The sequence below is a fragment of the Pipistrellus hanaki genome (genome assembly GCF_964339955.1).
Source record: "Pipistrellus hanaki genome assembly, chromosome: 1".
In the NCBI taxonomy this organism is placed as follows: Eukaryota; Metazoa; Chordata; class Mammalia; order Chiroptera; family Vespertilionidae; genus Pipistrellus; species Pipistrellus hanaki.
This window is the reverse complement of record NC_140503.1, coordinates 23,432,292-23,459,885: the sequence shown is the minus strand read 5'-3', so window position 1 is coordinate 23,459,885 and position 27,594 is coordinate 23,432,292. Positions and strand designations below refer to the sequence as shown.

The window sequence follows — 27,594 nt, the reverse complement described above, 5'->3', positions numbered from 1 at the left end:
CAAAAAGACCTGTTGATTTACTATTACAAGGGTTCTGGTGAGAGGTGATGAGGACAGCAGCAGTGGGTACAGAACAAGGGACATATTTGAGAGGTTAAAAAGGATACGATGGCCTTGTGGCTAGGTAGCTCAGTTGGTTAGAGCATCCTCCAGATACACCAAGGTTGTGGGTTCCATTTCTAGTTCAGGGCACATACAGGAAGCAACAATGAATGCATCAATAGGTAGAACAACAAACCTCTTTCTCTCTCAAAAAACAATATATATATATATATATATATATATATATATATATATATATATATTATTATTATTATTATTAAAGATATGATAATGAGAGAGTGGGAGATGTCTAAGAAGATGCCACAATTTTCAGTTTAGGTGATGCGGTAGTAGTGCCATCCTCAGTGTGGGAACCCAAGAAGAAGGATACAATTTGGGCAAACAAGAATTACTTTTGGAACTGTATTCCCGGGGGCCTGCATGGCAAAGTGACAAGGTATAGAATAGTGACACCTGATTCCCCCCCCCCCCTGCCCCCACCAACTCTGTTGGTGTGACCTTGTTTAACTTCCCAACATCCCTGACTCTCATCTGTTTGTCCATAATATCTATTGCCAGCCCCGGCTTGATCCGAGGCCTCGAAGAGAACAGATATGTGAAAGTGTTTTGTAAATGTCTTCACCAATGTAAATATTTATGTCTCCAGAAAAGGACAAGATGTAAAAAGCAGAGTCATCAGCACATTTAGCTTATAAATGGGCACAGTGTGTGGCTGCTTTGCATTGAGACAGAGCATCCAGTAGAGATTGCTCTGCAAAATTGCCAGTATCACTGCTTGTCCTGACCACAGTGGCTTAATTCCTATGAGACTAAAAAGTATTACTTTGTTCTGCAACACTCCAATTCAAGAAACATCACACCTCTAAATTTTTTTCTATAGTTTATTAAATTGCTTCTCCATTCCCACTTGACAGGGCCCATTGAATGGATAAAACATTCATCTTCAGTCAAAACTGGGACTCCCATCGGATCACATAACAATCCTCACTGTTAAAATGACCGGGGTTCAAGATAAGTAGGCTAGAGATATCACACAGGCAGCCCACTCTTGCACCAACAGGATATACTAATTGTTTGAGGTTTGGGCAGACTCAATACCTGTTCATTCAGGTGCAGTTCTTTGAGATCCATTGCTCCCAGGGCTGAGGAGAAGATGTCTGTGCTAGTGGTGTCGTAGTCGTTGGTCTCACCACCCCCTCCCGCCTCCCCCCCCCCCCCCCCCCACACACACACACACAGCTCAGCAGCATTGTCATCCAGGCAAAAAAAAGAAAAAGGATCTACTTTTGGTTGCTGTTATGTTCAGAGTTTGCTGGAGAATAATCGTGTTCCCTATAAATGAGAATTGTAATGTTGACAGTGTGGGGAGAGTCAAGATGAAAGGAAACCCTGAAACTGAGCAACGGAGGTTGGGGCTAGTGACTAGCCTGAGGGCGAAGTGCACGTGATGGCGCTGAGGTCTACTGATGAGAAAGAGGCACAAATGAAGATTTTTCTGAAAAAGAGCCCCGCATGGAGAAAACTAGGAATAAGAAAGCATTTCGATTTAATTAAAATGAGCTAAAAAAAAACACACAAAAAAACCCCTTCCTTTATAATTCTTTCTTGCAAATGGCGAAAAGATCGACTTGGAGCAACCACTCTTAGAGTAAACACTTCTGGCCAGAGCATTTTAAATGCCCATTCACGTCCTGGGAGGAGAGGAAGCCCATCTTAGAGCGGTGCTTCCTGAGTAAAAGGGTACTCCTCGTGGCCTGGGAGATGACTGGAGGTAAAAAAAATTCTGTTTTAATAGTTACATATTTATTTTATGACTGTCATTTCTGACAAGTCATGGTTTTCTGTTTAAGGCACTGACATGACATTTTCTTTGAAAATAAAGTTAGGTAAGCAAAAAAATAAGTGGGTTGATTGAAAGAAAAAGTATTTATTTAAAAAACAGACGATAGAGCATCGAAAAAATAAAAGGGTAGTGTCAGAATGACTAAAGTTTGGGAAACATCGGGAATCGTGCTACCTTTGGGTGGAGACGTGGGAGGAAGAAGAAACAGCCTATGTGGATGTGATGGCCAGCAGACAGGCAACTTCTCCATCAGATTATTTCATCGCACGGGCTTTTCTCCCAGGAAGATCATTCTCTGAAAATGCAAATTAACCGAGGTGAGGGTCATATCTTAACAGATGATAAGTGTATTTCTTCATGATTGGCTTACCCGCTGACCTGGACATGTTGGAGGGAGAAAGGAAATTCCTGGACTGGACTAAGGGTGAGGTGCAGTGGACTCCAAGATAGCTCACCAACCTCCTAGCTTTATTCAGTTGTGAGTTCTAAGAGAGAGCCCTTGGATGGTAGCACTTACTTAGTGCAGTGGCTGACAAGGGGATTGAATTCAAATGACCTAGACCAGTGGTTGGCCAACTCATTAGTCAACAGAGCCAAATATCAACAGTACAACGATTGACATTTCTTTTGAGAGCCAGATTTTTTAAAACTTAAACTTCTTCTAATGCCACTTCTTCAAAATAGACTCGCCCAGGCCGTGGTATTTTGTGGAAGAGCCACACACAAGGGGCAAAAGAGCCGCACCTGGCTCTCGAGCCGCAGTTTGCCGACCACTGACCTAGAGATTTTCTGTGATGCTGAGCACTCCTTAAAGGTAGACTTGAGCATTGTGGCATTTTTTTATATGTACACCTTGCAGTCTCTAGAACAGTGCTCTGCACATACACAGGTACTCAATAAATAGCTAAATAAGAGAATGAATTGCTACCAACATTGTACAACATTTAACATATATATATTTACGAATGAGTAGAGAGAGCTGAGGTTTAAACTGATAAAAGTTTGAGTTCACCTCCATTTCTGCTCTTGATTTGCTGCCTAACCTTGGGTCAGTTGCTTAACCTCTTTGGATCTCATCTATTCAATGTCGCTAATTAGTGGGATGTTGGTAAATGCTCTGCAAGGAGCTCTCTAGGAAGAAGAAAAGCTCCGCTTTGTGGTGCTTGCTGATTTTCATGGCACAAATATTCCCACCAAGCTAACAACCGTTTCACAGCCAGCTTGCAAAATTCTGCACATCTAGATGTCAATTCTCGTAAGCCACCAGATACAAGCAGTTCACCACCACAATAATGAGACCAACCTTGTGGGTGTCAATCATTCTCTGAGCTATAAGAATATTTCTGACTACCTGCTAAGCATTGTGCTTGGATTATTTCATTTTGTTCCAATAACAATGCTGTGAGGTAGATATTATTATTTATCCCTATTTTAGGAATAAGGAAGCCGTGTTGGAGAGATTGAGAGATGTGTGAATGCATGCACAAATCCTCTCCACTAGATTGCCTCCCGGTTCCTTGAATGTAATAAAAAGGGCAAGTAGCACATACAGCCTTTGGCATATAACAGATGCTTATTTAGTGTTACTTTCCTTCCTCCCTTTACCAAGTAGACGAAAAAATATATATAATATATATTGGACCAAAAAATGTTCTGGACCAGATCCCTGGGTAAGTCCAGTCATAGAACAAGACCAGAAACATTGTTTATTTCTGAGAAAAGTACCTCAGGTATTGAAGGAAGGAAAAAAAAAAGAACAACATAAACTGAAGATACAATAAAATCCAGGTAGATTTTCAAGTATTGAAAGGACTAAACAGATTCTAATGACCCATTTAACAAGTCAAGAACTTGAAATATGGGTGCCTTCTCTGTAGGGGGCACAGGCCACTAACTTCCTGCCCAGCAAAAGGGTTTGCAATGATTTACCACCAAAGTGCTGGGAGGGAGGATGGACTGTGTAACTGGCCCATTCTGGCTGATGAAACTTAGGGGAAATCGTGTAATTGGGCTGCTAGGAACAAGCTTCTTTGCTGAAAAAAAGCAGAGATGTGTGAGAATAAAGTCCACGTCTACCTACCGGCTTTTGACAGATTTGGAGTCTAACTAGGTAGATGACCTGGAAGTGCTTACCTCCCCATTTATTATTTATTAAACACGACAAAGAAGTATTCTTATTGTTTAAAGCCTGTTAGTCACACATTCGGTAATTTTCAGGCCAGAACTTCCTACATCCTCCACCAGTAATTAAAATGGATTATCTAATTAACCTAGTAGAACTTAACTGTTAGAAAACTCATGGTTGCCAAAAACCCACTGTGCCTGTTAGGAAGTTTTCTCCTGCAAGTAATTCAAAGTACCAGCTCCTACTGGTTTCACAGAGGGGAACTCTATTATCTTGTGTAGCAGGAGGCACAGAGTCGGAGGAGGCTGGCACCCTCTCTTCTCCCCCCGCCTCCCGCCCCCCCCAACTTTGCTCCTCTGAGATGCTCTCCCCTATGGGTGGGTTTGGTCCTCAGGTCAGCTGACTGCCAAGTTCTGTGCCTAGTGGAAGAAGGGAAATTGTCCATTCATGTGTCTTCAGGGAAGTGAGGAAAGCATATTTGTTGGCCATGGTTCATTTTCCATCCTTTCCTACATCGGTCCTGGCCATGGGAACAGGGTTTCTGTCATCCTCATGGGATACATCTGGGATGGGATGGATCCCAGGGAACCTGCCCCAAGGAACCAACTCCAAGAGTCAATTGTCTTATCTTTCCTCTTCTCAGAGATCCTTCGTGGACCCGGGGGCTTGTTTTCTACTTAGAATCTCTGGAAGCCCCAACGAGGCTTATTTTTTATTCCCTTCTAGCATGGCTTTGAGCCTTCACTTACTCCGGTCCTGGCTGACAGCATGCTCCTTTCATTATATTAGTTGGTTTCTCTTAAAAGAATCAATCCGTTTTGTTTCTGGGTTCTTAATCCCTTCAATGTTACAAAAACAAGTGTATTTAAACACACACACACACACACACACACACACACACACACACACATACACACACACACACAATGTGATACCAACTTCCACACAGAAAAAAATATGTAGACATACACACTCTTGTTCTCATGGTTAAAAACGATTTACTTCTATTTGTTCTTCTTGAGTGTATTTTTATGTTCACAGAGAAAATAGGCACGGCACCCTTAAGAGTAGGTATCCGTCAGGTTTTTAAAATGGATACAAAGTTACTTCAGGAATGGGAGCAATTAAACAGTGAAGAGGGCTTTTATCTGGGGAAACGTCAGGGCTGACGTTGGAGGAGAGAAATGTGTGCAGGGAAAGCCTTCCTCCCTGGATCAAAGCCCTGCTTTCCCATTTCCCCTCGCGTCGCCTTCACCTGCACTCATGCAGCCAATTAACCACTAAAGACTTAGCTTGTTCCTGGTTTATGCTGCTTCAGTCAGAGAGATCCCGTGAATCCCCTAGGTTGGTGGTCGGCAAACTGCGGCTCATGAGCCACATGCAGCTCTTTGGCCCCTTGAGTGTGGCTCTTCCACAAAATACCGCGGCCCGAGCGACTCTATTTTAAAGAAGTGGCATTAGAAGAAGTTTAAGTTTAAAACATTTGGCTCTCAAGCCGAAACCGGTTTGGCTCAGTGGATAGAGCGTTGGACTGCGAACTGAAAGGTCGGTCCCAGGTTCGATTCCGGTCAAGGGCATGTTCCTTGGTTGCGGGCACATCCCCGGTGGGGGGTGTGCAGGAGGCAGCTGGTCAATGTATCTCTCTCATTGATGTTTCTATCTCTCTATCCCTCTCCCTTCCTCTCTGTGAAAAATCAATAAAATATATTTTTTTTAAAATTTGGCTCTCAAAAGAAATTTCAATCGTTGTACTGTTGATATTTGGCTCTGTTGACTATTGAATTTGCTGACCACTGCCCTAGGTAACCTTGGCCGGAAGTAGCTGTTTCAGCCATTGTTGTAAGACTGCATTCCTCCCTGCCCTATCCCTGTCCACCCCATGCAGCCTGTGTGATTGGGGGACTTCGATGGCACCCCAGCGTCAGGGTGGGATTAAGTCAGTCAGCTCATCTGCAGTCATTGGTCCAGGGACAGGCATGTGGCAGAAATGGCCCAATCAGGATGAATCCAAGGCCTATCTTGCTCAGAATGCTATGCAGGTCCCACTCCCTCCTTTGCTGGTATGCAGATGTGGACGTGGGTGTGCTGCTTAAGTGAGGAAAGGCCACACAGAGAGACTGCAAACGAAACAGGAAGGCAGATGCAAAGACACTGAATCGAGCCAGCCCTGAAGCCTGACCTGGCTCTGGACCCTCCCGTGACTGGGGCCAAGAGATCTCTTCACTGTTGATGGAGTTTTCCATTAGCAGCACCCTAAGGCCCCAAGACAGAATGGTTATCTCTTTGTGTTTCTGGGCTGAGGAAGAAGCTGACCTCAAGAAATGTTAGTGAATAGGCCTATGTGTTTTACAAGTCTGGGTTCCTCAAGGGAAGTAAGTTTTATTGCCTGAGAAAAGGAGGAAAATGAATCCTTTGTGCTTTGCAGGTTGTAAAGAAGATTAGCCTAGTTTCAAGCATAGAGCCGCGGGCCTGGGAGACAACGATGTTTTAGAATTCTCCAGGGGAGGAGCATGTACCCATCCCCAGGCTTGGGGCCTCTGAGGGGACTGGCCTTGAAAGTGGGGCCTTGAAAGGAGTGGGCAGTTAGGGCATGGAAGACTGGGGTGAGCCTGGAAGTATGGCCCAGTTAGGGGGCTTGTCTCTGTCTTGGGTCAGCAGTGAAGGGTAAAGGATGGAAAACCGGCAATGCAGTCATGCTATTTGTTAAAATGCAGAGTCCCAGGACACTCCAAAGTCACTGAATCAGAAGCCCTGGGTGCATAGCACCCCAGCTAATTTTTAAATGAGCACCATGCGAGGACTTACATCTTAGAGTGTGCAGAGGGTTAAGCTGCAAAAACTCAATTCATTTGTCCCCAGCCAGTCCTAACGGCTGCTGAACACAGGTAGCAAGAAGGCACAGGGTCAGGGTTCTAGCAGATCCAGAAACAGGCTGCCATAGGGTATCGCTCTGGAGAGTACACTCATGGGTCAGGCTGGCTTAAAATCCTGGGACAGGAAAGACTTTTCCATAGTTTAGAGCAGCGATCTTCAACCTTTTTCAATCCCAGGGCACACATAAACTAATCACTAAAATTCTACAGCACACAAACAATGTATTTTATTTTTTGCTGATCTGAGAAAAAATAGGGACAATTTTAATTCATTCACACTGGATGGCTATTGTTGTGTTGGCTGTTGACATTTTTTTGATTTGACAATCTAAGGGAAGAGAGGTAAGTGCCCCTGGCTAAATAGTCAGTGACTGAAAGTTTTAAAACTTCGTGTGGCACACCAGTGTACCACGGCGCACAGGTTGAAAATGATGGTTTTGAGTTAATGCTTCTGGTATTAGAGGTGTCTAGTGTTGCCAATGACCTTCATCATTTCTCCTCTCTCATTGGATGGCCCTGCCAGCTTTGATGGTGTGGACATGTGGGCTGACAGGCCCTAACCCTGTCAGAGCTCCCCTGGCCTGTGTCAGACCTCATCACAGCGAGGGTGCCGGGTCAGTGCCACACAGCCTCTTGTCCTCCCACTGCTTTTAGAGTTTATTTATTTATTTATTTATTTTTTATTATTATTATTTTAATATATTTTAAAAGTGTATCCACAGCAGTGTGGCAGGGGAACCATTTTTAGCTCTGTTTCAAATGCAGACGGTCGCACTGACTTACTCAACTACGCTACAGTCCAGCAACAGGGAGTTTGGGGACCTGGGAACCCCAGGCCTTTCTACCTGTGACCCCTCAAGGTTAATAGAAGGCGGGGCCTGGGCTGCAGATCCCCACATGGCCCAGCAGCTCCTTCTCTGATCATCATGTTAGTCCTGAGTATTCTTTAGCTGAAAACACAACACAGACCTGACAGGAGCAAACACTTAGAAAAATGCCATCAGGATGCACGCCGGCTGGAGCTGGGAGAACGGGTCTTGCAGTCCCAGGGTTCTGCCTGGGCCCAGTTCCTCATCTCCGAAATGCCAAGCAGAAACCCACCGCTGACATTGTCGCACAGGACTCCTTGCGATAGTGTCTGAGTTTTCTGGTCCATGGAGGCCTCTCTAACAGATGGCTGGCTTGGAAGAATGCGTTAATTGTATGTTTCATCCCTGTGGTTCTTATATTTTTCAGCTTGAGTTTATCTCATGTGGGACACATGTCTGATATCTACCAACGCAGTGAAATTAAAGCGTGAGGCTGAACTCACTTAGCATTTACAGGCTTGTTTCCGCTTCCTACACTAAATCAGTTGCTAAACCCTGACCCTGGGAGGGGATTCGCTAATAGATTCCTTCTCTTACTTTTGCCTAATTTCAGCAGCCTCCCAAGAGAATGAAAACACATAGTGTATTGGGAACTGGGAATTTACTACCGAAATTCTCTGCTTCGTGAATTGAGAGGAAGGAGATACAAAGAGAGATCTAGTTTACCCCAAAATAATTATGTTCCCACGTGAGTTGATACAGTAGTGTTTTTTTTTTTTTTTAAAAGGCCTACTCCTCCTCAAAAATTCTTTCTCAGTGTAAATATTTGTGTGTGTATTTTCTTAAACCTCGATCTTTTTCCATTACGTGGAATAGCTTTCATTCTTGGTATGCAATTCTGTTAAACAACCCATCGTCCTCAAAACTAAGCACGCTCATAATTTCCTTGGGGATTGGTTTTTAATCTTCATTTTAGTCAACTGTTCTAGTTTTCGAGGGATAATATGATTTTACTGCCTACTAAGACATATATTTGAATGGAAACCAGACATAATATATAATATATGGGAAGCAGCAAGGGAGTTGAGTTACTATGATAAAGGTTTGTTTGAAACCTACTTGAGGTACAGAACAGCTGTAGTTTGTAGGCAGTTGTATTTAAAGTATTCAAAATATTCTCTTTTTGGTTAGAGAAAAATTTTTCTTTTTCCCAGAAAGTGAGGCTCCCAATGGAATCATACACGATGCACCCAGAGCTGTGGTAGAGGAAGAAGACAAGGGCCCATTTCCCTTGTGCCACGTGCTTGGCGAGGCTTGGGAAACTCCAGGTAAGGAGTGGGTTCTGTCATCCGTGGCTCATAAATCCTCCTGAGTTCTTCCCTATGTCTCCACGGTGTCTGGAATGGGCTCAGCCTCTGATGGGGAGAAGACAGTGTGTGCATATGTGTGAGAGAGGGAGAAGGAGAGGGAGAGGGAGAGGGAGAGGGAGGTACTTTGTGTAATTAACACAGCCTGTATGCTTAGAGGATTCTCCAAAGCATTTTGACCTATTCTGCTTTCAGTAGGCACTGTGACTGCCACCGGAAAAACTCAAGTTCCATAGCTTTAAATCCCATCCATTTTACTTTATTTTTTAAAATATATTTTATTGTGTTTTTACAGAGAGGAAGAGAGAGGGATAGAGAGTTAGAAACATCGATGAGAGAGAATCATAGATAAGCTGCCTCCTGCACACCCCCTACTGGGGATGTGTCCGCAATTAAGGTACATGCCCTTGACTGGAATCCAACCCGGGACCCTTCAGTCTGCAGGCTGCCACTTTATCCACTGAGCCAAACTGGTTTCAGCTAAATCCCACCCATTTTATATCTGTAGCCCCGATCTCTCCCCCACAGTGCTGAGATGAACACACAACTTCCCAATAGACATGTCAAACCAACATGGCCAAGACTGAGCACTAGTCTCCAGCATAACCACTCCTCCTCTTTTCTTCACCTTGGGAAATGGCATTATTAGTTTTGAACAGCACTGGCCAGGTATTTTGTAGAAGGTTCCATGCTCTTTTTATTTTTTATTTTTTGGCTGCAGAGGTCAATGCAATGGGAAGCCAACAAATGGGAACCTGAAAACGCATTGAAAATTCTGTTAGAGCTTACCTGCTATAGGTGCCTATGTAGGTGAGTTTCTGATCCCACAGTCAGCAGGTTGTGGGGACTGAGGAGGTCAGGAGAGCAGAGGTGAAGAAGCTCTTTTCCAGAAGCCCCTTGGAGATTTTCCATCAAGTCTCATTGGTCATAGCTCTACAACATGGCCACAGAAATGGAACCACCACATGCAGCTTAGTCTAATGAAGATCCACTTTGGTTTAAATGGGAGTAGGTCCTCTTCCCTGAGTCATGGCTGCAGGAGGGAGTTGAGGGGGTCAGGGATGGGGCCAGGGTAGTGAATGGGTTTGGTAGATAGCAAACAGCATTGTCATAAAGTCTATTTATATATGATGTGTATCAGTAAAGTTCAAATGGGTCATGGCCTCCTGGGAGAACAGCACATCAGAAGCATGCACCTTATCAAAACATGCTGGTATAGATAAATGAATTGTGATACATCCCACAGTGAAACACTACTGGGCACTAAAAATGAATGGACTGCTGCTACATGCAACATCTGGATGAATCTCAAGGTTTTATGCTAAGCTAAAGAAGCTTGACAAATGGCTGTGTACTGTATAATTTTATTTATATAACATTCTAGAGGAGGCAAAACCATTGAGACAGTAGACAGATCAGTGGTGGCTGAGAGCTGAGGATGGAAGGATGTGACTAGATACAAAGAGGGATGAGGGAACTTTTGGGGATGATGAAAAATGTCCTATGGATTAAAGGGAAAACTGCTATTGGGTTTTGGATGATAGTGTGAAAAGGGACAAAAGGACATTGCAGGAAAGTTTATTTTGAGCACAGGGTACAGTTCTGTTGTCTTTAGAAACAGGGTCATTTGCTCAGAATTTGGCTTGGGCACAAGGCATACATTTTGTTTCTATGTTCTTTAGATGTTCAGTGAGGAGCTGGCACACACCCTTTGAAGAGGGCTGAGAACACTCTTTGAGCTGAGCTCTGGGTCTTAAATACCCGCAGAAGGCCTTAAGTTAATAAAAAGATGGTTCTCCCTAAGAAGAAAGCGGTGCCAACCTGACGTGGCTCAGTGGTTGAGCATCAACCCATGCACCAAGAGTTTGATTCCCTAGTCAGGACACATGCCCGGGTTTTGGGCTCCATCCCCGGTGAGGGGCATGCATGAAGCGGCCAATCAGTGTTCTGTCATAGAAGTTTAGAGAGCTTTGCCATTTTGAGGGTGTTGTTATGTGTTCAATTTGAGTGCTCTTATTTTTTGGGGGGGCTACCTATGGTCTTATATGACTGAGACTTTTGATAGAGTCTATCACCAACAGATTTTTGCCTCAATGAAGGATCCAACTTGTTGAAGCATATCCCTAACTACTTACCTTGGTCCTAACCTAATATGCTTGTAACTGACTATGAAACACTGTGGGGAGCCCAGCATCTAGTAGAGGGGGCGGGGCAGGGGTGAGGAACAGATATGGATGGTTGAGGGGGTCAGTCCAAGACGTCAAGTCACATCACACAAGCAGTTCTGACCACAAGATCCTGGAGGGTGGTGTCTGAAACAGTGCGGAGGAGGTGACCTGATGAATTGGCCTAAACAATTGGTGTGGAGAGAATTGCATGGTTATTTGAGGCGTAGTTTTTAAAAATATATATTTTATTGATTTTTTATAGAGAGGAAGGGAGAGGGATAGAGAGCTAGAAACATCAATCAGCTGGCTCTTGCACACCCTTCACTGGGGATGTGCCCCCAACCAAGGTACATGCCCTTGACTGGAATCGAACCTGGGACCCTTTAGTCCTCAGGCCGATGCTCTATCCACTGAGCAAAACCAGTTAGGGCTGGGGGATGGTTTTTAAAAACTTGTTATTGTTGATGTAAATTTGCCTCCATATGCATTAATTATACATATCCATACCCCTGCTTCCTGATTAGTAAGCACTGGGACTTTGTAAATATGCATTCCACTCTGACATAACATCACTCCTGATTTTCAAAGCATTATCATTCCAGCACCATGCTATAAACACAACCGTGCCCAGAAGCATGATTTTCAAAGCTGCAGATCAAGTGCTAAACTGTCATCCTACGGAAAAGGAAAGAATCCACTTTATGTTGTAATCAGCTTGCCTGCCATAGACCCCTCCTGAGGAGATCATGTAATTAGTAGTAACAAATGCCGGGAATGCTATAAAGTAAGCATCCCCTATGCTGTGGGTTGGTCACAAAGTTTTTGAGGAGGTCCTCAAGAGGACCCCTGGTTGGTCTCCACCCTCCCAGGGACCCAGGCAAACACTCTTATTTCCACATGCAATTCCCTGGATCTTTAACTAAAGGGCTCCTCACCCCTTCTCCTGTCCTTGGAATGTCCTTCAGCCCATGTTCCCAATGCTCCAGGGACACAGGTGTTGTTGAGACCACCTGGGTGGTATGTCTATGTGGCTGAAGCCAGTTAAGGACTTCCCATCCACTTTTAAAATTCTGGTGGCTGGGTGTGAAGATCTACCTGTCTCGCAGCTGCCCAAGACAAGCCTCATACGCAAGTTCTGTTGCTTTTTAGACCTGTCACCTACCAATCTGGAGTGGTCTGCCTCTTTCTTCGGATTCTCTTTGTCCTCCTCCATGTATGGGGGCCAGTTTGGGAACCAACATACGTATTTGTTCAAAAGCAGATTTCTGCGTCCCATCACTAAAAATTTCAAGCCAACAGGTCTGAGGTGGGGCTCAAGAATCTGTATTGCTAAGTTTTAATAAGTACCCTGCACGATGTAGATGCCACCCTTAAAGACCCTTTTCTAAAATATCTAACCAGGAACATTTTTTCTTTCATGATTTAATGGGAGGCAAAATTGATCTATTGCTTGTAGGTTTTCTTAGTGGACAGAGCTAGGATATATATATATATATTTTTATATATTTAAATAAATATGTAAAATATATACTTATATAAAAATATATTTTTTCTATTTGTCTAAATTAGAAATAATTTCACACCATCATTTACAATTTTAAGCTACACCACTGGGTTTATTCTATTCTTTCCCCTTCCTATACCTGTAATTCCCTTTTCCAACTATGTATTGTAGAACCTTCCTCCCAAAATCTTTGAGATATTTACTTGTTTTCTCTGGTTTACAAATTATGTAAACCAATTTGTTTGTCATGTTAGCAAAACGTGTGGCCTATCTTTATAAAGTTATGTTTCTCATTTTATATATCTACAAAAATTATATTCATAAAATCACATATGTCAGAAATATAGGTACATTTGTGTGTATAATATGAATATGTATAATCAAATATATTTTATGAAAGAACTAATACATCCCTTAATCAATACAGAATGGTGGGAGATGTATGTAGGAAAGGAGACCTTAAATTTCAACCTCTGGACCCTCATGGATGAAGATAGTCCAAGTCATCCATCCTTAGAAGCTTTAGTTATTTTATTTCAAGTGTCTGCCCACCAATACAATGAAAGAATAAATCTTTTATTGTTGATATTGATAATATTGATATCAAACACCAATCCTCTGGTTACCAGTTAGCACCAACAATCTTTTTAAAAAATATATATTTTATTAATTTTTTTCAGAGAGGAAGAGAGAGAGAGAGCTAGAAACATCGATCAGTTGCCTCCTGCACACCCCCTACTGGGGATGTGCCCACAACCAAGGTACGTGCCCACAACCAAGTTACATGCCCTTGACGGGAAATGAACCAGAGACCCTTCAGTCCACAGGCCGACGCTCTATCCACTGAGCCAAACCGGTCAGGGCAGCACCAACACTCTTATTTCCACATGCAATTCCCTGGATCTTTAACTAAACGTCACATTTCAGAATTCCCACATGAAAGAATGCCATCCATTCGAGTGAGTTTCCCTTTCTAATTTTCTGTCTTCAACATTTTTTTTCTTCTTTCCCCAAGAATATCTGCAGAGCTGCTAAATGTTCTCGAAAATACTTTCGTGGTGTTTCAGATAAGAATAATCATAAAAGACTCCAAATCCAGCCTGTGGTGTGAATGTGGAATCAATAAGAATGACGAGGTTGGTAACAGCACCCCTGAGGATGGCGGTGGCCCGTTATAATTTAGAGGTCGCCAGCTACCCACGTCAGCCAGAGGCTCCGAGGCTCTCCAGCGAACCGCGCCGGACCAGGGCTCCCTAAGACGAACCTGACGCCACGGAAGTTTCCAGACGCGCCCAGCTCTGCATCGCCGAGTCAATCTGCCTGTTTTCCCGGAGGTGGCAGCGGAAGCGCCAGGAATTTCTAGGTTTGCCTCTTCTTTGGACTATTGGTTATTGGTCCCATGCACCGCCGCCCTCGGCGCTGGAAGCAGGTGAGCCGGGGGGCGTGGCCTCGGGGCGTGGCCTCAGGGGCGCTCAGGTGCCTCGGTCCCGCCCCGCCCCGCCCCGCCCCGCCCACCTCCAGCCGCCGGGTCCGGGCGCAGGTGCCAGCGCCCAGGTGCGCGCGGCGCGGCCTGCAGCTCCGCTCCACACCCGACAGCGGGCGCCGCTGCGGCGGCTCCGGGCGGCCGAGCGGAGCGGCTCCGCGAGTTGGGGTAGCTCCTGCGCTCGGCCCTGCGCGGCGGCGGCCAGAGCTCCGCCCGGGCGCCGGCTTCCCACGGCGGCGCCGGGAGCGCGCGGGGGCTCGAGGGCGCAGACCGACCTCCGCGGAGCCGCGGGCTTGGGGCGAGCGCGCTGGAGACGGCCGGGCGTCCCGCGCCCCGGCACCATGCGCCCCGCCGCGCCTCCTCCTCCTCGCAGGCTCCGGGCTCCCCGCTCCGCCCGCTGAGTCCCCGCGCTCGCCACCCCGGAAACTCGCCAAGAGCAGCGCGGCGACTGACCCAGCCGTCCCCTCCGCCCCCCAGAGGCTGCGGATCCTTGTGTCTTGGGCTTCTCTTAAGCTTTCCCATGGACCTGGCGCCGGCTTGGCTTTAGGACAAATTCGGAAGCCGGAGGGGGGAGTCAAGGCAATTCTTTGGTTGCTAAGGTAATTGTAGTTGTGACCAAAAAAATGGGGTAGAAACAAGTGGGGGGAAAGGTGTTTTAAAACGGCGCGTCCCCACTCCCAGCCGCCCATCCCTGTGGGTTGATGTCATTTCAGAGCCTGGGTGTGGATGCCGGTCCGTTTCAGATGCGTGACAAGTGTCGGTGTGTGTGTGTGTGTGTGTGTGTGTGTGTGTGTGGTGTGCACAGTTTGGGACTGTAGAGGCACGGGCTTACGTAAGTGGCAAGGCAAGCTGGCGTGCGGACTTGTGTGGGATGGGTGCAGGTCTGCATGGAAAGCATGCTCCCGGGCTGGGGCGGGAAGCGCTCACCCACTGGGACCCGCGTGTGCAGACGGTAGGTGCTCGCAGGGACGTCCAGTCTCCTGGCGATTGGGTGGTGGCAGTTAGGGCAGCTTTACTTCCAAAGCAGACCGTCCTGAACTTTCCCTCTGCATCCGCTTGCCTGGTTGTGGTTTGGAGGAAGAACCGGCGAGCGGTAGGGATGGGTGTGCGGGTCTGGTTGTGGGAACTGCAGCAGACAGGGGAAGCCAGGGGTTCTCTCTGGAGAGGGTGACAGCTAAGCTGGTTGCCTGAAGAGACCGTATTTACAGTCACTGTCGGGCTGCGTAGCAAGTGGCCCAGAGACGACAGGGAAAGTGACCCAGAAAATTTAATTTTGTTCAGAAGGAAAGCTGCTGTATATATATATATTTAAAATGTGGTGGAGTAGGAAGGAATATTATTGTACTTCTTTCTCTCTTGTTGAGAGGAGTGGCATTTCCATGCTACAAACTGGAGGTATTTTGGATCTTAGTGTTGGCTTGGAATCCTTCCCTGGGTGTTTATCAGTACTTAGGAGCTAGATCTGCAAGGAGTTTCTTCAATATCTTTTAGCAGCCCCAGAGTAAAACTGCCGAAATAAGCAGTATTAGGTAAAGCCTAACCTTGGACTCTTGTCTCACCAGAGGGGGATGACAGGTAGAAGAAGAAGAACTGGACTTGTACTTGTCCAAATGGAGTTAGAAACTGAGCTACAAGTGTGTGTGTATGTGTGTGTGTGTGTGTGTGTGTGTTTTGTCCAAAGCAGTAGACAGAAAGGAAACTGTTAAGGTTTACCTTAACATGTTAAGGCTTTTACAGATCCATGTTCATAGGCAGATGGGGAATTATATGGAGGGAGCACTGGGGAGTTGGTGAAAAACTTTCTGTGACTTTTTGTATGTTCTTTATGCTATGCATTCTTCTTATTAATTGGTTAATTTTGCAATGGATGGGACTACCCTGTGAAACAGAGTGAGTTGAGGACTGAGGGGAATTGGAGAGAGACTCTTTGGAGGTACACCTTTATAAGCAAAACTTCATGCTGAACTGAGAAAACCAAGATGATAGATTCTTTCTGCGTTCTCTGATATTATTGTCAAGCTAAACTGTTGTGTGAATATGTTGATTTTATGTACTATAAACATTGGGTATATATCCCTCACCCCAATAACTTGTCCTTTCCTGAAAGTGTTTGTAAATTCTAGAAATGTCACTTTTGTAAGGTATTTTGATGACATAGGTAGCCACTGGTGTTTCCTTTTTCATTCTCATTATGTTGGTTCTTAACTTTGCTTCCCTTTCTCCTTTAAAAAAGTTAAACTAACATTCACTGATATATTGCTGAGAGCTTCGGTAAAACAATGCTAGTTTTTCTTCAAGCGACATTTTTTTTTCTTATCAAGTGAAACATTACAACATTTCTGCTTTAATGGCAGAAATGTCTCTTTAAATGAGACATTTATTTATTTGGGAGCAATTTTGTAAAAGAAGATAGCCAAGATAAATATTTTTTTCTAAATGAGCAAACATTTCTTGCGAAAGAAAACCAATGTTTAATTGAAGCACAATTGACACCCAATTTTATATTGGTTTCAGGTGTAGAGCGTCATAATCCAACATTTGCATGCACTGTGCTGGGATCAATAAGTCTCTAGGAGGACACTTAGGACAATATAATTTGCCAGTCATTTTGGATGTCTGATTGACCACAGGGACAGAATTTTATGTGGAAAATAGGATCATTCTGTTTCTTATTTCTCTGACATTCTCCCAGGCATTTTATCTCTCCAACTCTTCCGAGTTTGCCAGGAATTGCTGAACATTCTGTTTTGTGCCAGGGGTTACACATCAGGGAGATATGAGTAAGGAGCTCTGTGTCATATCAACATTTTTCAAAAGAGATGCTCTCCGAGATGTCAGTGCTGGGATTAATTTTCCTTTAGCTTCACAGTTAGCTCATCTTAATTCGGAATGCTTTGAACCCAGGAAAGCATTTAACCTCTTCATTTTCAGTGCCAGCTGGAAGGAATATATTTACCAAATTCCATCTTCATTGTGACATATGGCACGATATAAATAATTACTACACACACACTGTCCTGCTCTATGGGGAGAAATAGGATTACAAAATAAACCTTCATGTTGAGTGACATGCATGTAACATTTCAAGAAACAGTTCTACTGTATTTTTTTTTTAAAAAAATACTATTTCAAAAGTAATGCCTAATCATTGGGGAAAAGTCGGGAAACTACAAAGAAAGAAAGGACATCTCTAATTCTCCCACAGAAGGTGAACCATTGCATATTATATATTTTTTCAGACTTTATTCTGATCACATTATTCTTTGGATTTATTTTTTTTTTAATTTTTTAATTAATTAATTAATTTATTTTATTTTTTACCCCTGCCTGCCACCTGCCCCCTCCAAATTTTAGGTCTTGTAAGTGAAACTTGGATCTGTGTTAAATGTTTGGAAAATTATTGCTGGTTTTCTGGATGGTTTTGATAGATTGGGCTTTAATTTCTTTTGTGGCCCTTATTTTTAAAGACAGTAGTTTCTCTGCTTGTGTGTTTTCTTTGAAAAGCAAGATTTGCACTTTGGGTCAGTCATACTTGCAGCTCCCTGTGAGACTTAGGGATTGAAGCATCGGAAAAGAAATAGAACATTGGCCATGTCGGGTGGGAGACTTTAGTTCTGGTTTCAATCTCATCACCAATTCCTCATGTGACCTTTGGCCTCTGGACCTGTTTCTTCCAAGGACAAATGACACTTTTAGATTTAGCTCAAGAAGCTAACAATATACTATTTGTTATTTTCACAGTTGATGAGGATCACCTTTGTTTGAAGTGGGCTTTTTAAACACAGATGGTGGGGGCGCCCCCCAGGGTTTCTGACTCAGTTGGTCTGGAGAGTCCCCCGATGATGCTGGCCCTGCAGGTCTGGGGACCCCATGGAGAACTCTTGGAGGCAGAGGCGCTGTTTCCCTTTTCTTCGCATCCACCTGTTCCATGCCAGCAATGTAACTGCCCAGTAAGCCTTGGTGGAATAATATCAGTTTCTCCGTGGGGGAAAAGCTTTTTGAAGTAGTCAAGAAAAAAAAAGATGATCATCCAGAATATGAAACTATTAGGGCTGTAATGAGAGTAACAATCAGTCACGAAACGAAGTTCTTCCAACTACGTGAAAAGCAAAAATGCCCACAAGTAGGCAGTTAAAATGCACATTAAACCTAATGAGTTACATTAAATAACAACTCAGAGTACCTGCTTGAGATGTTATAAACCATGAAGCTTATCAAATGCTTTACTGTTGCCTCTCAGGGGCAATTCATTTTCTGCCACATCGACATGCCAGTACAGGGGGGAGGGAGGGAATTCACTATTAATTACCCTAACGACCAAAGCAGCTAGAGAAAGGAACAATCCAGGTACTACCACACACACACACACACACACACACACACACACTCACCCTCACACACACACACACACACACACACTCACACTCATACTCACCCCCACACACACACACTCACACTTACACCCCCCACACACACACTCATACACACACACACACACTCACACACACACACACACACACACACTCACACTCACCCTCACACACACACACACACACACTCACACTCACACTCACCCTCACACACACACACACACACACACACACTCACACTCACCCCCCACACACACACACACTCATACTCAACCACACACACACACACACACACACACACTCAAAAGGCAGAGCAATGCTCACGAGAGCCACAAACATTGTATGAGATAGGAGACTGAGGAAACTAAGAGAGGGCATTGAGGGGGTACATTTGATGACTAGGAGAGTCTAGCGGGCTGAAACGCCCCTCTTCTGGTCATCCTTGTGTGGCTACTTTGTGTCCAGAAAACAAATCCTTCCTTTGTACTTACATGTCGGAAACATAGGCTACAGCCCTTTTTATGGATGGCAACTTTAAGAAGATGTGTAAATATTTGAATATGAGCAGAGTAGCTGCTCATGTAATGGAGGCTACTCAAATGAGTGGTGGTGGAGACTAGCTGCCTTGACTTTTCTAAATACTTCGGTAAAGCCATCCGAGGAAAAGCCATCTTTAGTTTCTGCAGGGTGGAGGTCCCACTAGTGTCTGACTTACCCATGCTATTTCCTGGCCCAGGAGGAAGTGCACCTTAAACCGAGGTTTCTGAGATGAGTGTCCTACATGAGATGAGCTAGTGGTGACAACCCTTGGAAGAACCTGAGGCATGTGTATCGCACTGAGACCTGGCCAGCCCAGGCCCTGACAGAGAACTGTGCTCAGTAGCTTTTCAGTAGCACAACATGCACAACCCTGTAAATTGTGTTTTTGAACCTCAATTTCCTCATCTGTAAAATAGGAATAAAAAAACTATCCCTTGAGTATGTATGGCTGTGAGGAGTAAATAGGATTCTGTATAGTGTCCTGGGCAGAGGGGCATAGTAACTATTTTTTAAAATATTGAGAATCAGTTGTTGATTTGAAACCTCAGGAATCCCTTGGGTAAAATCTGAAACCAGTTTCCATACATGAAGTGCAAAGAAAGACACAGACCACACAGGTTGGTAGGTGGCAGACTTAATAATCGAGGGAATTTACATAGGAGGGTTGGGTAACCACAAGAATAGATTTCCACACCCACCCACTAGAATCTTAAAAGTTTCTATAGCTGAAAATGGTTTGGTTCAGTGGATAGAGCATCAGCCTTCGAATTGTAAGGTCCCACGTTCGATTCCAGTCAAGGGCATGTATCTTGGTTGTGGGCACATCCCCTTTGGGGGGTGTGCAGGAGGCAGCTGATCGATGTTTCTCTCTCATTGATGTTTCTAGCTCTCTATCCCTCTCCCTTCCTCTCTGTAAAAATATCAAATATATATATATATATATATATATATATATATATATATATATATATATTTCTATGAGGCCTTACTAGGGTTCACTCACATATTCAGACCAGATGGTCTCAGCAGCATCTTATAGTCTCATCTTGAAAATGGTTCTCACTGTGGAAACAGTGGGCAGAAGGGTCATTCCAAGGACAGGGAGGGGCGAGTTGCTTCCCATTGCCAGGATCCAGATCTTGGGTTAACTGGCGGTCACATCCTCTCCATGACCTCCTCCGATAAGAGTCTGCTTGGAAATAAGTATTTCAGGGTAATGGTTTCCCTCTTATTATTATTATTTTTGTCTGTTCCTGAGGACCTGCTGTATCAGCCTAGCATCTGAGGGACTCCTCAGTCCCCGGAGAACCCTGCTCCATAGTTGTAACGTTGGATTAGAGGAGGCTTGTAGAAAGCAAGTGGAGAGGGTGGTGTGGCAAAGCTCTTCCTTTGTGGTAGCCAAAGATGTATGTGTTTCCTGGAGCCTAAGGCCATTAGTCTGGGCAGGAAGAGAAGGGGAGCGTGGGGACTGCTGCCACATGGATATCTCTTGTGCCAGACGGTGACCCACACCCGGAACAAGGCCATGCATTATATTTTTTCTGTACCCTTGGTATCTCTGACAGTTCTTGGCACACGGTAGGAGATGGTAAATGTTTGCTGAGTTACTGACGTTCAGAGTGACAGCTATGAGAGGGCGACAAAGGGAGAAAGGATGTATTGGTGCAGATGCTTCAGGTGTAGGTGTATGCATGGACCAACTGGGTGCAGGTACATAGAGAGGTACGCGTATGGATGCATGGACTGGTCTGAGTGTGGGTGGATGGACAGGTGTAGTGTGAATGCAAGTGCAAATAGTTATAATCCCCATCTTATTTTTTGATTTTGCCTAGCTAGATCTACCTCAAACCCTCTTTTGTAATTACCCTATATAATAAAGATGTAAGATGCAAATAGTATTACTCCATGAAGCGTAATGACCGACTGCATAAGGACAGGATCACGGATCAGCAGGAGGGTGGGGAAGTGAGCTACAAGTAGGTGGCAGAGAGCTACAGGAGGGGGCTGGGCAGCAAGCTATAAGGGGTGGGTGTGTGGAGGGAGCTACAGAAGGGTGGGGCAGTGGGCAGAGAGCTACAGGAGGGCATCAGTGAGCTACTGGCACACGGGTTCATGCGCAGGGCTACTAGTACGTTAACGTTTGTCTTTCCCACTTGACTGTGGTCTGGCTTTCTTACAACCCTAATTTTATCCCGCCTAAGCACAAAGCTATACATGTAGTCAATGCTTGAGAAAAAAATGGTTTTCTAAACAAAATGTTGCCCATTCTACAAAGCTATGGATCTGTCATATTGCAGTGGACTGATTTAATGACATAACAGTCAGCATTTATAAACGTTTTTTATTTATTTTTTATTTTTTTTCAAATCAAAGCCTTTTAAGAGGAATTAGGTGGTATTGCTCCCATTTTACACATGAAGAAACCAAACCTGAAACAGATATCCAGTCACTCACCTGAGGCTAGATAGTTACTGAGTAGAGACACCAAGACTTAAACTCAGCTCTTACCTGAACCCAAAGTCCTGAGTCTCTCTGATTTATCACAAGGTGGTGAATAGACAGAAACCCTACCTTTGAGAGCTTCATTTCAGTTGTCTTGAAGATGATAGAAATAAACAGGAAATTAACAATGAGGGATATTAAGTGAAAAGAAGGTGTGAAATTTTATAAGGCAGGCTAGATAGCAAATAGATGACAAAGACAGTAGATACAGTTCCATTCAGAGAGAGAACATTATATAGTGAAATCAGATCCGGAAGAGGCAGGCTGTGGGAAATAGAAATTTCATAGTTGAAGAGAGGAGTCACGGCAAGCTTTTCAGGTGAGAGGTATCGACGATAATTGGTTGTTAAACCAATTACTGTTTGCTCTCAGAGTGAGAACTAATTTTTCTTGAAACACGGGACCCTCTGTCCCATTTTTGATAGAGACACTCTTTCCCCCTTAAAAGCCCAGCAGCCACCCCTGTGCGATGATGAATGGCATCTGGACTGGATTCCAGGGCTGGGAAGCATTAGGGGTGGGTGAGAGCTGTGTTCAAGCAAAGAGACTGAGCTGCTCAGCAAACCCTGCTGTTGCACACATTTTTAATCCTTAGCAGCTCATTCCAATTAGAAAGTGTTGGGTAGGTCTCCATTGCCCAATCCAAACCAGACACTTGTTGGAGCTGTGTTTCTTTCTGTTTGCGACCTCTCTAAGAAGAAAGACAACCACTTTAAAAAAAAATGTCCGGTGTATTCTTCTCTTAAGCTGCTATGGAAGTGCTACGGTGTTCGGATTCCAAACCAAGCAGGAAGGTGCCATTCTGTTATTTTGCTGACCATACATCCTAAAACAGAGACTGATTCAGCAGCTGGTCAAAATAGAAAGTATGCAATCTGAAAGGATAAATGTATTGATTCTATTTTAGATACTTTTTTTTTTTTTTTTTTTTGAGGGGAAGGTACTTTAACTTTGAGAGTGGCAGGTAATAGACACTTGGCTGCTGGCTTCTACCCTTAGGCAGGGGTAGGTGACATTAGAGGAAATGACTTAACACTGCTGAGGCCTGAGAAACTGTGATTGCTTTGAGGGCATTACTGAAAGAGTGTGTTCCTGGAAATCTCTGATTGAGTCAGGGGAAGGGAGAGGAGGGGGGATTCTTACTCTAGTCCAGTGGTCGGCAAACTCTTCAGTCAACAGAGCCAAGTATCAACAGTACAACGACTGAAATTTCTTTTGAGAGCCGAAATTTTTAAACTTAAACTTCTTCTAACGCCACTTTTTCAAAATAGACTCGCCCAGGCCGTGGTATTTTGTGGAAGAGCCACACTCAAGGGGCCAAAGAGCCACATGTGGCTCACGAGCTGCAGTTTGCCGACCATGGCTCTAGTCACTCAGTTGGTGTAAGGTCTTCCCTGCTCCTCTCCCTGCTTGCCCACATTGGTGGTAAGCCCTAATACCCCGAACAACTTTTCTGGATGATGATGATGATCAGATATGGTTGTTTTCAAAAAGTTGAAAATTCTGTGGGGTGTGGGGGGGTTGGTGGTGGGGAAGATGGAGAAACAGAATGCGGTAAGACAGACACATATAGGTGGAATGAGGGAGGGGTTGAGTGGGTGAGTTGGACACTGGAGGGCCAATTGGTTAGGTAGCAAGAGTGTGCTTGATTTGTTTCAGTGTAGGTAAAAGGACAGAGGTACAAAACATTTTTAATACCCCATACTGAGAGCCAGGTCTTTAGAAATCTTTCAGGCAGGATAAAGCTGCTGATGAACTTCAAACTCATGGGGAAACAGGGATAGGTGAAAGAGGGGTAGTGTTGCAAGCAAAACTGTTTAATAAATATTTATGTTCACCAAAAGACAACTGAGAAAACAAAGTTGAGTATGAGTGACATTTACCTCACCTTCTGTTGACAATAGAGGGTGTGCCACAATGCATTTCTACTTACTTCTTACTGTTTTTCCGGAATTTATGCCCCTGCAGTGAAATACGTACACGTGGTTTTGCTCTATTGCAGTCAGTGCACAATTCCTGCATTTCCCCCACTGTATCAGGCTCTCTGTCCAAATGGTCAATGCTTTTTAGACTTTCAGACTGAGAGGGTGACCACTGACGCCTGGATCTTCCTGTGGCTCAAGGGTAAAGTGGACAAATTTGGGATGAACTTTATATCACTTGCTTGGCATGACTGATTCGGAAGTTCTCAGATATCTCACCCCAATGCATAGGGTATTTAGCTTCTTGCCAAAGTATGCTATCAATTCCAGGTTTTCATTTCTTTGGTTTCCTTTAAGCTTTCAAACGCATCTCTGCAAAAACCTCTTTCCTTGCCTGTTATCTGCCTTACAACCCCCTCCCCAGCTTAAAAAAATCTGTTTAATGCCCAGTTTCTTATATTTTCTAATTGTCTTTAACAGGAGCAACTATAATAGTTGGCTCTCAAAAGTGTATTTGGATCCCTGGCTGGGTTGGCTTAGTGGATAGCGCATCGGCCCACAGACTTAAGGATGCCAGGTTCAATTCTGGTCAAGGGAATGTTCCTCTGTGCAGGCTCCATCCCAGGCCCTGGTTGGGGAATGTGCAGGAGGCAACCAATGGATGTGTCTCTCACATGGATGCTTTCCTCTCTCTGTCTTTCCCACTCCCTTCCACTCTCTAAATATCAATGGAAAAATATCCTTGGGTGAGGATTACCAACAACAAGAACAAAAATAAACGTGTATTTGGAGATAGATTGGTTTAAGTTGAATTTAGTTATTGGGAATTGTTGGTGGGAGAAAGTTCCCTGTGGTTGAGATGGGTCATGTTGTTAATTATATGAAGATGAACAGTGCTTGACAAGACTAGAAATGCAAATTAGGACCAGTCTATTGAGAGACTTAAATGTCACATAGATGATGATGATGTTTTGTGGTGATGATCATTATGATGGTGATTCAAGGCTCTCAAGGATGTGGACAAAAACAAAACAAAAGAACTAAAGTAAAATTCAAACCAACTCAAGCAAAAAGGAATTTATCTGACTCATCTATCTGGGAATTCAGGCATGTTTGGATCCAGGGACCTAAATGCTATCTCAGCACTCTTACTTGATACCTTATCATCTTGACTTCCTCCTTCTGTAACTCTAGAGAAAACGTAGATGGTCATTCATATGTCTACTGTTCTATCCTTTCAACATAGGGAAGGGATGTTTTTACTTATAGTACAGTGTCCTTATCTCAGTCTCAGTGAAGGATCTTGATTAGTCCCGATTAGAGTCATATGTCTACCTCAATGCAATCAATGTGTTTAGTGATACAGCATATTCTGGCCAGAATAGTTCACAGGCCTCCTTTTTCTATCATTGGAAGCAAATTTGATAGCAAAAGAATATATTGGGCAATCAGAAACAGTAACTGCATCCGTCTTCTAAACTGGCCTAAGGACTTTGGGTTTTGTTTTCAGGGCAGTGGAAAGTTATGAAGAATGAATGCAGAGTTTTTCAACCAATCTTTGAGAGTTCTGAAATCTTTTAAAGAGTTGGAAGACTTTCACTATCCCAAGTGTAGTTTTCAGATAATGTGAGGCAGTCCTCCAATGGTGTGTTTCTAATAATCTCGTTTCTCTTCTGCACCAGCTCTCTCATTCAATGATTGTTACTTCTGGTTCCTGCCTACTGCACAAACATCAGGGTGCGTGTGGATAGTGGTGACAGACACCACCTCTGGGTCCTCCACCATTCCTGCGACCGTATGCCTGCAATTATATATATATTTTGCATTGCTCTTTTTGAGATGTCTCGAGTCCCACCTTGCAAACCAGAGATGCTATATTCTTTTGTCAGAATATTTGCACTATTCTTCTTTTAAACATAGAATTCTGTTTGTATAACATATTTTCAAGGAAGTATACAAATCATTGCTTGATGAATTGTCAACCATGTTATCTCTCCTAAGAGATAGAATATTATCTTTTCCTCAGAAAACACCTCATGATTCTTCCCTTTCCTCCAGTGGTCACCACTAACCTGATTTCTGTCACCATATGCTTTTATTTTTGAAATATATGACATATATATGGAAATGCACACACACACACACACACACACACACTCTTTTTGCTTAAGTTGGTTTGAATTTTACTTTAGTTTTTATGCACAACATTGATAGAAAAATTCATCAAACAATAATTTCTTGTGATGTGTAGCAGTAGTTTATCCATTTTATTACTCTGTAGCAATCCACTCTATAATATTTCATAAACTGTTTATTCATCTACTGTTAATAGACATTTGGGATGTTTTTAGTTTAGGGCTACTATGAATAATGTTGTTATAACTTTTTTATATGTGATTTTAGTGCACATATAAATGCATTTTTGTTTTGTATAAACCTAAGACTGGATTGCTGGAACATGGAGTATATATATTCAATTTTAGTAAGTCTTTACAAAGAGTTTTTCTAAGTGGTATATCAATTTATACTCCTGTCATCAGTTTATAAGTGTTTCAATTTTCCTACATATTTGTGTCACACTTGAGATTGTCAAACTTTTGCATTTTAGCCACTCAGCTGGGTATGTAGTGGTGTCTCATGGTGGTGTCAGTGTTTCCTAATAACTAATGATGTTGTGCCTTTTTAATGTGTTTTGTTTTGGTCATTTTTATTTAATCATCTGTGGTCCCTATTTAATTTCATTGCCCAATAATCAATTGGATTGCCTATTTTTTTCTTATTGATTTAGTGTAGGAGTTTTCTTTTTTAAAACAAATATTTTTACCAGGTATGTGTATTTAAAATATCTTTTCCTACTCTGTGGCTCTTGACATTTAATTCTCTTTTAATGAATAAGAGATCTTACTTTTAATGTAATCCAATTTGTCAAACTCTTCCTTTATGCTTATTTTTATTCTGTGCTTGCTTAAGAAATTTTTGCCTACCCTAAGGTCATGAATCTGTTCTCCCAATTTTTCTTAAGTCCTTTTGTTTTGCATTTTATCTTTAAGTAAAAAAAAAAAAAAAATCCATCTGAGGTTTTTATCTATGGCATAAAGAGAGGATCCATATTTATTTTGTTTATCTGAATGTATATCCAGTTAACCCAACACTATTTATTGAAAAATCTCATTTTTTCCCATTGCTTTGAAATGCCATCTTTGTTATAAATTGGATAGGATCATTTATATGTGGGTCTTTCTCTGCTTTCTAGCCCCTTTCATTGTTCAAGTGGTCTATTCTTTTAAAAAAATATATATATTTTATTGATTTTTTTTTTACAGAGAGGAAGGGAGAGAAAGAGGGACAGAGAGCTAGAAACATTGATGAGGGAGAAACATCTACCAGCTACCTCTTGCACCCCCCCCCCACCCCCCGGGATGTGCCCGCAGCCAATGTACATGCCCTTGACCAGAATTGAACCTGAGATCTTTCAGTCTGCAATCTGACACTCTATCCACTGAGCCAAATTGGTTTTGGCTCAAGTTGTCTATTCTTATACTCATACCACACTGTCTTAATTAATATAGCTCAATAAGTCTTGATATCCAGAAGTGTATGCCCTCCAGCTATGTTCTTATTTAAGAATAGCTTGGTTATTCTTAGCCATTTGCATCACTATATAAATTTAAAATAATTTTTTGATGAGATTTTGATTGGGAATGCATTAAATCTCTAGCCACAATTAATGTCTTTAGAATGTTGATTATTTCAATTCATTTAATATGCTATAGCCCTTCATTTATTTAGACCTGTTATTTCTGTTAGTGTTCTGTATTTCTCTATGTTATAATGGTATTTTACACCTTTATTGAGATATAGCCTTAGTATTTGAACTTATTTTATAGTACATTACTAGAGGCTTGGTGCATGAAATTTGTGCATGGTGGGAGGGGGGCGCTGTGGTGTCCCTCAGCCCAGCCTGCACTTTCTCCAATATAGGATCCCTTGGGGCATTCTGACGTCCCTCTCATAATCCACGACTG

The 27,594-nt window shown here is 43.2% G+C and overlaps 1 protein-coding gene across 11 annotated transcripts in view; it reads left to right on the top strand.

Moving 5' to 3' along the window:
- The first annotated feature begins 14,072 nt into the window (after positions 1 to 14,072).
- RGS6 (regulator of G protein signaling 6) overlaps positions 14,073 to 27,594 on the top strand; it is a 474,980-nt gene continuing 461,458 nt past the window's right edge. For 3 of the 11 annotated variants that reach the window (XM_084892992.1, XM_084892983.1, XM_084892984.1), the window contains exon 1: positions 14,324 to 14,834. The gene's annotated coding sequence lies outside the window, so the exon portion shown is untranslated. Of the gene's footprint in view, positions 14,116 to 14,315; positions 14,835 to 15,065; positions 15,188 to 27,594 lie in introns of those variants that run through there. The other 8 variants (XM_084892989.1, XM_084892993.1, XM_084892991.1 and 5 more) reach the window with 7 other exon arrangements.